General features: G+C 36.6%; 1 protein-coding gene across 6 annotated transcripts in view; it reads right to left on the reverse strand.

Annotated features, from left to right (window-relative positions):
• Positions 1–4510, reverse strand: part of LOC129416580 (serine/threonine-protein kinase Nek3) — a 54805-nt gene extending 50295 nt beyond the window's left edge. For all 6 annotated transcript variants that reach the window (XR_012372088.1, XR_012372085.1, XR_012372086.1 and 3 more), the window contains exon 1: positions 4354–4510. The gene's annotated coding sequence lies outside the window, so the exon portion shown is untranslated. The remainder of the gene's footprint in view (positions 1–4353) is intronic.
• Between the last annotated feature and the right edge of the window lie 6259 nt (positions 4511–10769).

The raw sequence follows: 10769 nt of genomic DNA on the forward strand, positions 1-10769 counted from the left end.
TTAATCCGTGACCGTGATCGACCCACGGTTCGGCTCGCATGCGCTTAAATAGTGAAAGTTTATCATTTGCACGTGTTTCAAAGGCTTGCAAAAGTTAACATTTCAAGTGATTTTAAACAATTTATCCCGCAAAAATGCGCTAAAGTGAGCAGTATTCTGCATGCCCATGCGGTTTAAATTGTCCAGCCCAGCTCCCTTCAGAGATCAGAACACTAACACTTGATGTTTAAACTTTAGAGAGAGTTACGCTATTTTGTGTCATACTGTAGTCCATTAACATATATTTGAGGAATAGAGCACTGAAAACAACATAACGGTTTTATGCTCCGCCGTCTGTATTTCCGTCTGTGTGAGCGCGCCGCGTATAAGTGCACTTAGTAGGGCACACATGGAGAGACGAACATAAAATCTTTCTGTTCTTGACAGGGCACATACAAACAAAATGATCTCCACAGTACTCTTTTCCAATAAAAACATTTGTTTATGTCTTTGGACGGTTTATGTATAGTTGAGGCAGAAACCAGGTCCGTGCTTCTCTTAAAGAGACAGTACCTTAATTAACCTACTTAAGTCTGTGTCATTAATGTTAATCAAACCTTCCAAGACAAAGAGAAAATCACTTCTGTAGCTCTAAAAAAGAACAATTATATTTAATTCATACAATAAAGTGTTATGATTCATTTGATTTGATTTCTGTACCTAATGCTGATTTTAGCCCTTACTTAATGTGCAACTTTTTTTTATAAATGTTTGTAAGTAATTTCCTCATTTTTTTATTAGTTTTTCCAACCCCTTATTCTGCTGATCCGAAAAATGATCAGATCTGTGCCTCAAAAAACATAATGTGATCCGAACCGTGAGTTTTGTGATCCATCACACCCCTAGCTAGCATTGCTGTATGTGTTGAAGTGAACGTTCCAACATCGGTAACGTTCCAGCTTCATAGGCAAAGCACATGCGCTCTCTGTCTAAGATCTTTGGTAAGAGATGGTATTGGACTTTATGAGAAGAATATATACCAATACCATGTTGGGTAGGGAGATTTCTGTGATGAAAATAGACTTCAATCTTATTTATATGGTGGGTAGTGATGTAACAGTGCTATCCTCATATTTATTTATTTATTGCTTGTTGTGTAAGTAATGAAAAATTAGCAAAATAAACTCATTCTGCTCGATCAACTATGCACCTATCCAATGCTATTTTTTTCAGGAACACTGTTGAAGTACTTTGGAGCAGAACCAACCCTACCCGCCCCTGATGTTTCATCAAGTGTCAGTGCCTCCACAGCTGATGATGCAGCAGATGAGGTTTTTCTTGTTGGCCAATGTTAAAGGAATAGTCTACTCATTTTCAATATTAAAATATGTTATTAACTTAACTAAGAATTGTTGATACATCCCTCTGTCATCTGTGTGCGTGCACGTAAGCGCTGGAGCGCGCTGCGACGCTTCGATAGTATTTAGCTTAGCCCCATTCATTCAATGGTACCATTTAGAGATAAAGTTAGAAGTGACCAAACATATCAACGTTTTTCCTATTTAAGACGAGTAGTTATACGAGCAAGTTTGGTGGTACAAAATAAAACGTAGCGCTTTTCTAAGCGGATTTAAAAGAGGAACTATATTTTATGGCGTAATAGCACTTTTGGGAGTACTTCGACTCGCCTGAAAAGTCCGCTCCCCTTCTCCCTCTCATAATGGGTGAAGGAGGGTGTTACTGCGCTGAGTCGAAGTACTCCCAAAAGTGCTATTACGCCATAAAATGTAGCTCCTCTTTTAAATCCGCTTAGAAAAGCGCTACGTTTTATTTTGTACCACCAAACTTGCTCGTATAACCACTCGTCCCAAATAGGAAAAACGTTGATGTGTTTGGTCACTTCTAACTTTATCTCTAAATGGCACCATTGAATGAATGGGGCCAAGCCAAACGCCATCGAAGCGTCGCAGCGCGCTCCAGCGCCCACGCGCACGCACACAAATGACAGAGGGATGCATCAACAACTCCTAGTTAAGGTAATAACATATCTTAACACCGAAAATGAGTAGACTATTCCTTTAACATTCCATAGCCTGTTAATATGACATGACACATTGAAGAATAAAGTAGGGCTGGGCGATATGGAGTGAAAATTATATCTCGATATATTTTGCTATATCTCGATAGCCGATATATATCTCGATAGCTTTGCGTGGAAAATACCCTTCCCAAAAAACTACTGCAAAACAAATATGTCAAAATCCACAAGGGCTTTTTAATTGAAGTGCAAAAGAGGTAGTTCACGTAGGAACAAAGTGCTTCTGGAACATTTAAAAAATATATAAAAAAATTATACTTTAACTAAGAAAATACACATTGTCTTCTTTTTATTAAAAAATAAAACAACTCAACTTCAGATATTAAGTTTTTGGTAGACGTTGACAGTTCTTAGTATTTTTTCTGAAAACCCTCAGGAGATAAGGGTATTTATCCTGGAATGACAGGTTTTAGGCGGGGAACACTTTAAAATAATGTTCATTAGTTAACATTAGTTAACTACATTAGTTAACATGAACTAATGATGAACTGCACTTATACAGCATTTATTAATCTTTATTAATGTTAATTTCAACAATTACTAATACTTTATTAAAATTTGGTTAACATTGGTTAATGCACTCTGAACTAACATGAACAAACAATGAACAGCTTTATTTCTATTAACTAACATTAACAAAGATTAATAAATACTGTAACAAATCTATTGCTCATGGTTTGTTCATGTTAGTTAAAACATTAACTAATGTTAACTAATGAACATTATACTAACGAACATACATCAGTCGTCTTCTCTGTCAGTAATATCCGTGACTGATGACATTTACGCGAAAAAGAAAGTATACGGAGAAACGGACATTAAAGCACTGCCACCTTTTCACTGTCACCAGAGAGAGACGCGCGTGGTCGAAGCGCTTCACGCAACGAGAGAGAGAGAGAGAGAGAGAGAGGCGCGCTGAGCGCTCACAACAATGAATTTAAGCCGTTTTAAATAGTAAAATATACATGTAAACAGGAATCCTGGAAGATATATTCGAGATGGCCAGTGTTGATTCCGCGACGGGCGCCGCCATGTTAAATGAGACAACACGCGAGGGGAGGAGGGACAAAAGCGGGGAGGCGGGGGCGAGCAAAGCACACAGAGAAGGCAAAGAAGCAAAGTGGCGAAATCAGAATTTAATATAAACATTATATCGATATATATGATATGTCAAAATCCATTTCGAGTTTTAAAAATATATCGATATAGTTTGAATATCGAGATATCGCCCACCCCTAGAATAAAGTATTTTATTTAAGTATAGATTTTTTTCATTATTTAACCTCACTGTATTCATTTATAATGTAACATTAGAGCGTGACATTTGTGTCCGCGTGGTGGGAGGGGGGCCCCCAAACACATTCTGCTTAGGGCCCCCAAGAGGCTCAGGCCGGCACTGCTTGTATATCTTATGGATGTTTGTTTATTGTGTGTGTGCGACTTCGAGTCTGTCAATAAAATAACTAACTTTATCATGATATGTGATTAATCTGGCCTTCGTGAGTGAGTTTCTTGTCTTTACTTTAACAGTAAGAAAATATGTTTTTGCAAATCTGAATAAACAAGAAATGTCATTTTCAATTATTACAAGGCTTTTTCGTTAAGGCTCTATAAATTCCAACTGGGGTTAAAAACTGGCAAGAGGCAAAACCACACCAGGAAACATTATATAAAAATGTAATAAATAAATATAATAATAATAATAATAAAAATCTTTATTTGAACATGCAGTTAGCTACATATATGATTTATTGCAGTGCATGCAAACAATGCAGCAAAATACACTACAAAACAAGAGATGAACTATCGCAACAACAAAAAACAATGAGGAGAAATACGTGCTCGTTCCGTGCTTTAGTTTGCTGTTTAGCATTATAAACGTAGGCTAAATAACAAAATGATATTGTATAGCCATGAAAAAGTGTTCTTACAAAACGCACATGCAAAGCATTTTAGCCTATTATGTGAAGAATGTAAACAATTGTGCATCTAAACAAGGCATATGATCATTTGGCTTTATTACCTTATAGAAAAAATATATCAAAAAAGAGCTGGAAACACACACAAGAATTTGCAATCCAATCGCTGGTTCCAAAGCGGAGCGAACCTATGAATATGCATGTATGCCCCGCCCATTGGGACAGTTTTTCACGGGGCCAGAATTTCACACAACAACGGAAGCAACATACCTGCTATTAGCATAGCCTTCATCATTACATACTCACTGTATTGATTTAACACAGCAATCTCAACACTTCAAAAACTCTACTTAATACCTTTTACTGGGTGCATCAAGTTCCAAACGTAGCACAACGGTAAGTTGTCCCAAATATCTGGCATATTTTAGATGAGGTCCCGTCTACTGTCCCGATGGTCTCTCGCTTCTTCTTCTTCTTTCGTGGGTTTACTGGCGGGTTGCAAACCAACTGAAAAGGTGCATACCGCCACCTACTGTACTGGAGTGTGACAAGGATAGTCTGCATGGCTCAGATTAAATTCTATGAATTACCGCAATGTTTTTTTAAAAACCTCATTAATGCCCTTATTAGCCTACCGTATATGTCCCTTCATTTAAAATATTGCCCATTGTAAATTCTGTAATCCCCATTTCTTGAACTTCTCTAATATACAATATTCTTTCCTGCTGGTATTTCACACATGTCATTAAAACATGTTCCACTGTCTCCCTTTCCTGACACCCATCACAAAGACCTGTATTGTGTTTACCTATGATGTAATTATTTGCATTGAGGCTAGTATGTCCCATTCTTAATCTTGTAAATATTATATATTCCCTCCTACTTATATTATGATTTATATTGCTTTGCTTTAATTTACCTTGTATGTTATAAAAATGTCTTCCCTTCATACATGAGTCCCAAGATATCTGCCACATATCTTTACATGCTTGATTAATAAGTGATTTCCCTTCTACCATACTCAAACTTACTGTTAAATTGATATTATTCAATTGAAGTGCTTCTTTAGCCATTTGATCAACCATCTCATTGCCCTGAATCCCAACATGGGCTGGTACCCAAACAAATCTCACCAATATTCCCTCATTCTTTAGTCTATATAAACTAATAAAAACTTCTGTTAATATATAATTTCTACATGATTTAAAAGTTTGAAGACTTAAGAGAGACGCCATTGAGTCTGAACATATTAACACCTCCTTAACAGATACCATCCTTGTTTCCTCAATCCATTGTAGAGCCATTTGTATAGCCGCTAACTCTGCCATGTACACTGACGCTCCATTAGTTAATCTCCCTTTATTTCCATACTTTAAATCTGGGACATAAAAGGCTGCACCAGTGATCCCTAACTCAGGGTTTTTCGACCCATCAGTATAAATGTGAACGGATGAATAATGAACAGTTTTAATATGCTCTATTGCCATTGTTTTTATATCCCCTCCACATTCTCCCTTTTGCATTTTTTCATGTATTGTGAGGTCTATTTGTGGTTCACAAAAAAACCAAGGTGGAATTGGTGATATTGTAATAATTGGCCCATACTTTCTTTTATCCAGGTTCATTTCTTTAGCCCATATATTAGCTTTCCATGCAAAACCTGATCCCTTTATCTGTCTAGTTTCCCAACTTTCTTCTAGAATTTTCCTAGCTAAATGATCTTTATTGTGACCCATTAAATTAATCCAATCCCTTATGCAACAAAAATATATTTCTCAATATATTACATGATATTTTCCAATATACTGCAGTATATTTTTGTTGCATAAGGGATATGCCATTGATAATTTTTTCCGCCTTAAATGTAAAGGCATTTCTGACAACTCCACTTGCATAGCAGCTATTGGTGTGGTTTTAGCAGCCCTAAATACAGGGGCTGCGTCCGAAACCGCATACTGTATAGTAGGTACGGAATTAGATGAAGTACCAACTTAATTGGCGTTAAAACAGTAGGTACTATATAGTATGAATCCTGGTAGTATGAATGAGATTCGGACGTACTACATCCGCCATGTTGTTACATCACGTGACATACGTCGTCATCACGTCGTGTCATTTTAGCGCGAAAACCGCCGCGTGCCTCTTCTTCTTCGTTGGATAACTCCTCGTCCGGGGCATCATGGGATAGTGAAGCGTCCATCGTATGCACACTCAATAGCATCCAGCTGCAGCCCCGCAGACTCACCTCCGACTAGACACCAACCTCCGACTAGACACCAGTGCCTGGACACCAGGGGCACGTTCAATCTCACACCGGTGCACAACGTTTTGCTACGGTTTCCGGGTTGAACGACATGTTTCCTGGAAACGGTGTGCAACGGAATGCAACAGGTTTTAGAAGCGTTTTCTCTTGTTTGGTGGGTGTGTCAGAAATGTCAGCCCAATCAGCGGCAAGGTGTATAAAACCACGCGGTAGTAAAGAGACAGCTCGCTCAATGGGTTCAAGTTGGAATGTTGTCTTTCATTCTGGACGGCAAGGTCAGTGACTGTAACATTGAGGGTCTTTTACAGTATTAAACACACATTTATAACGATTTCATCAGGCTTCAGAAACATTTAAAAAAGAACACAAAGAATGGCCTCTCAGCTACCGTAGTTGCAACTCTTGCATCATCACAACAGGGTGTTCAATGCATCACCGTTTCTGTTTAATAAACGTTGTGCAACGTTTCGTCGGGGCTGAACGCAGCCCTGTGGATAGACAGCCTACGTCATTTCCGTTTCGCCGCCAATTTCCGTTTTCACCGCTGGATGAACAGCAATTTTATTTCATATTTTCACCTCTGGATAGACAGCATATTTATTTTATATTTTCACCTCTGGATAGACAGCATATTTATTTTATATTTTCACCTCTGGTCCTGGATAGACAGCATATTTATTTTATATTTTCACCTCTGGTCCTGGATAGACAGCATATTTATTTTATATTTTCACCTCTGGATAGACATCATATTTATTTCATATTTTCACCTCTGGATAGACAGCATATTTATTTTATATTTTCACCTCTGGATAGACAACATATTTATTTTCGGTTTTCACCACTGCATAGAGAGCATATTTTATATTTTCACCTATGATAGACAGCATATTTATTTTCGGTTTTCACCAGTGGATAGACATTCTTTGCAGGCTTAATTGCACACGTCTTTTCCGTATTGTCATTTTACTTTAATGACTTAAAATATATAATATAAAATCTGTGTACAAATTGAAATATCTTTATCATATCTCTTTACATAAAACAATTCTCAATAATGTGCTTAATATTATAACATCAATAATTCATGCAAACTGCATTCACAAGAACCACCTTGAAAATATATATTGTTCAGATCATTTCACTATTTTTTGTGACTTAAATTCAGCCTAGATCAATGGACTATAACGTTTTGTCATTACAACAGACTTGCACATGTTAATTGACCACATTTTTTTTTTTTTTTAATGTAACCACTTCTGTGTTTAAAATATACGTAGATTCACATGATCAGACAATTTACCAAACAATCCAGATCAAATTAACTTAACACTTCGTGGTTTTGCAATATTTATTGGGAATTACACACATCTTAGTAAAATTAGACAAATCTGACCATCAGAATGAAGATGCAACAGTCAGGCCCGTAAGGTTGTGGGGGAAGTCCCGATTTCAAGAGAAAATAAAACATGAACAGTTCCAAATAAACTATTGCACACTGTGCACACCAGACCTCATTTCAGCGCGCTAAAACTTTCTAGCTAGTTTGTGCATTTGAATTCTGACATGACCGATAAATCATCGACAGTTTATTATTTTTTCTTACCGCTGACATGTGCATGGCGCGTCAAATTTGAAAAGTGAATGACGATACGGAAATGACGTCAGCTGTCCATTCACTGGTGTCCAGCCACTGGTGTCTACCAAGAAGTGAGTCTGCGGGGCTGCAGCTGGATGCCTCTCTGCACACTGCAAAATCTAACCGGAAGTAGTAGGTCATCCGGGTACTTTTCGCATACTGTTTTTCGAATACTATGTATTCGGACATACTACTCGCCTCGCCTACTGCTTTTCGCGTACTATATAGTATGTAGTAGGCGGTTTCGGACGCAGCAAGGGTCTCTCGCTCTTCTTCCTCTTTTTCTTTATAGTTTATTGGCGGTTGGCAAACCAGCTTTTTGGTGCATTTCCGCCGCCTACTGGGATGGAGTGTGAATACCTAGGATGATGGAATGTATAAACTACTATATATATATATATATATATATATATATATATATATATATATATATATATATATATATATATATATATATATATATATATATATATACATATATATATACATACATACATACATACATACATACATACATACATACATACATACATACATACATACATATATATATATATATATATATATATATATATATATATATATATATATATATATAAAAGAAAGAAAGAAAGAAAAAAATATTAATAATGATAACACATTACAATAAATCAAACAAATAAGATTAAATAATACTAAACACTTCTTTTTGTAACACCTTAAATCCTGTGTATTAACCGCGTATCTCTCAAATATTTAAATAATATAGGGTACACTTTTGATTGTACCTGTGCACTCTGAAATAAATATTTTATTGTTAACTGAACTTTCAGTTTCTTTAGTCCATCCACAAGTTGACCTCGTTCATTATTATACCCTTGACAGTGAACAAGCACATGCTCCACAGTTTCTGCCACTCCAATGTGCGAGTGTTTCAATGTATTTCACCTCATTTGGCCTCCCATATTGGGTCCTCAAGACCAGATTTGTCATAAAGAAAACAAGCTCTGGTTACCAAAATGAGGTGAAATTTCAACAAAACAATTTCAAACTTTGTATTTGAATTAAACAAGGCATATTAAATGATACAATGTAGTGTCATTGGTTAGTAGCCTTATTTTTCTTAGGTTTAATTACACAGAATTTATGATAAATTAATGTATTTTTTAAAAAAATGTCATAAAACTGGGGATTTCTGGAACCATCTCACACATACCAGTTTGAGAACCACTGCTTTAAAGACACATGTTAAAATTAATTAAGTTTTGTGAATTAACTTAGTGTTTTCTTTGTATACTAAGACCCTGTCCACAAGAACATGGGTATTTTCAAAACTGTGACTTTCTATACAGTTTGGCGTTCGTCCATATGCAAACTCAGTATGATGGTTTCCAATTTGTAATGGTGGTTACTACCAAAGCAACAGACAGATGTGAGCACATCAACGAATGTGAAATTATTCGGCCAACTAAAAGACCAGTTACTTATGATTGTTTTTGGACTTGGGCTTTACACCTGAACATGCCTGATATTAACATATCTTTGTTGGTGATCATAAATACATACCTAAGCCTAAGTAAATGACCTCAAGATGACATAAGATTTTTGAGTGGTATTCAAGGTTTACCTTTTAATTCAAGAAAATTATTGATTTTGGTGTTCCCATTCAAAAATTGTTTACAAAAATATTGTATATCTTTATACCTCAACCTACTCAAGTTAGCTGACCTTAAGCTGAACCAAAGGTTCATCTTTCAACATTACAATGACCCTAATGCCAAGTTCATTCTACATGATTGTAAACCCAGTTTAAGACCAATATGCAAGTCATCAAGCTCACTAAATGGTCGACTGTGATCAGGGGCAAATCAGCGAATGATCAACGCTTCCCAATCTTTGTGTGAACTAGTCAATGATGTATCATAGGGGATGACTGACGCCTTGCAGACGGCAGACAATTATCTAGCATTTAAAAATATTTGAAGCTGTCATCTGATTCGACATCCTTTATTGTCATGTGTTGCAATAAGCTACAGCCAATATGAGCAAGGCATGGGTTGAAGTACCCGCCTACTGATTCATTCTTTCACTCATATTCTTTGTTTTTTCCTATATTTAGGTTTTTCAGAGCAAATCATTGCGTGAACAGCTTGCAGCGTTAATTTCTTTCTGATATTCTTTTTCCATCAAACAATTCCTGTTTTGTGTGTGGAGACTGGATGGGATAGTGAAGTAGTTTATTTTAATCCAAATATGTGCATCATGAGTTTACCATTATAATCATGAGTTTACCATTATAATCCAACTATGCAATATGTGTATCATGAGTTATGCAGTATGTGTATCAGGAGTTTAAAAACCAGCTGTGTGTATTCATGTCAAATAGTTTCATGTCAAAGGTCACAAAGGGTTTTAGCATAATGCATAGGACACTGGTCTGAGGAATGTCATGTGGTTCTTCATATTACAAATCCTATATTGTTTTAAGCATGGAGGGGAGGGAGCCAAAACATATATATATCAGCTATGGTGCAAGAAGAAACCAGTGGCTCTTGCAAGATCTCCTCACGGTTTTATTTCGCTAACAATAAAGTCCATCTTTGAAATCAAAACCTAAGACTGAAGATTGTTTCATTTGAGGAAAAGGAAAACCACAACAATAGCTGAGTGGTTCTCAGCTCATGTAGTGTGTGACCTGTTGTTGTGGATTTTTCATGTAGTGTCACGAAGTGTGAACACCTCAACGACTTCAAGACTCCAGACTTTACAGAGAGCAAGTCATGTAGTCAAACTTGGCATGACAACACAAGAGTGGCTTAGGGACAACTCTGTAAATGTCCTAAAGTGGCCCAGCCGAAGCCCTGACCTAAGCCCTATATTGAATATCTATGG

This window comes from Misgurnus anguillicaudatus, chromosome 11 (genome assembly GCF_027580225.2).
Source record: "Misgurnus anguillicaudatus chromosome 11, ASM2758022v2, whole genome shotgun sequence".
NCBI lineage: Eukaryota > Metazoa > Chordata > Actinopteri > Cypriniformes > Cobitidae > Misgurnus > Misgurnus anguillicaudatus.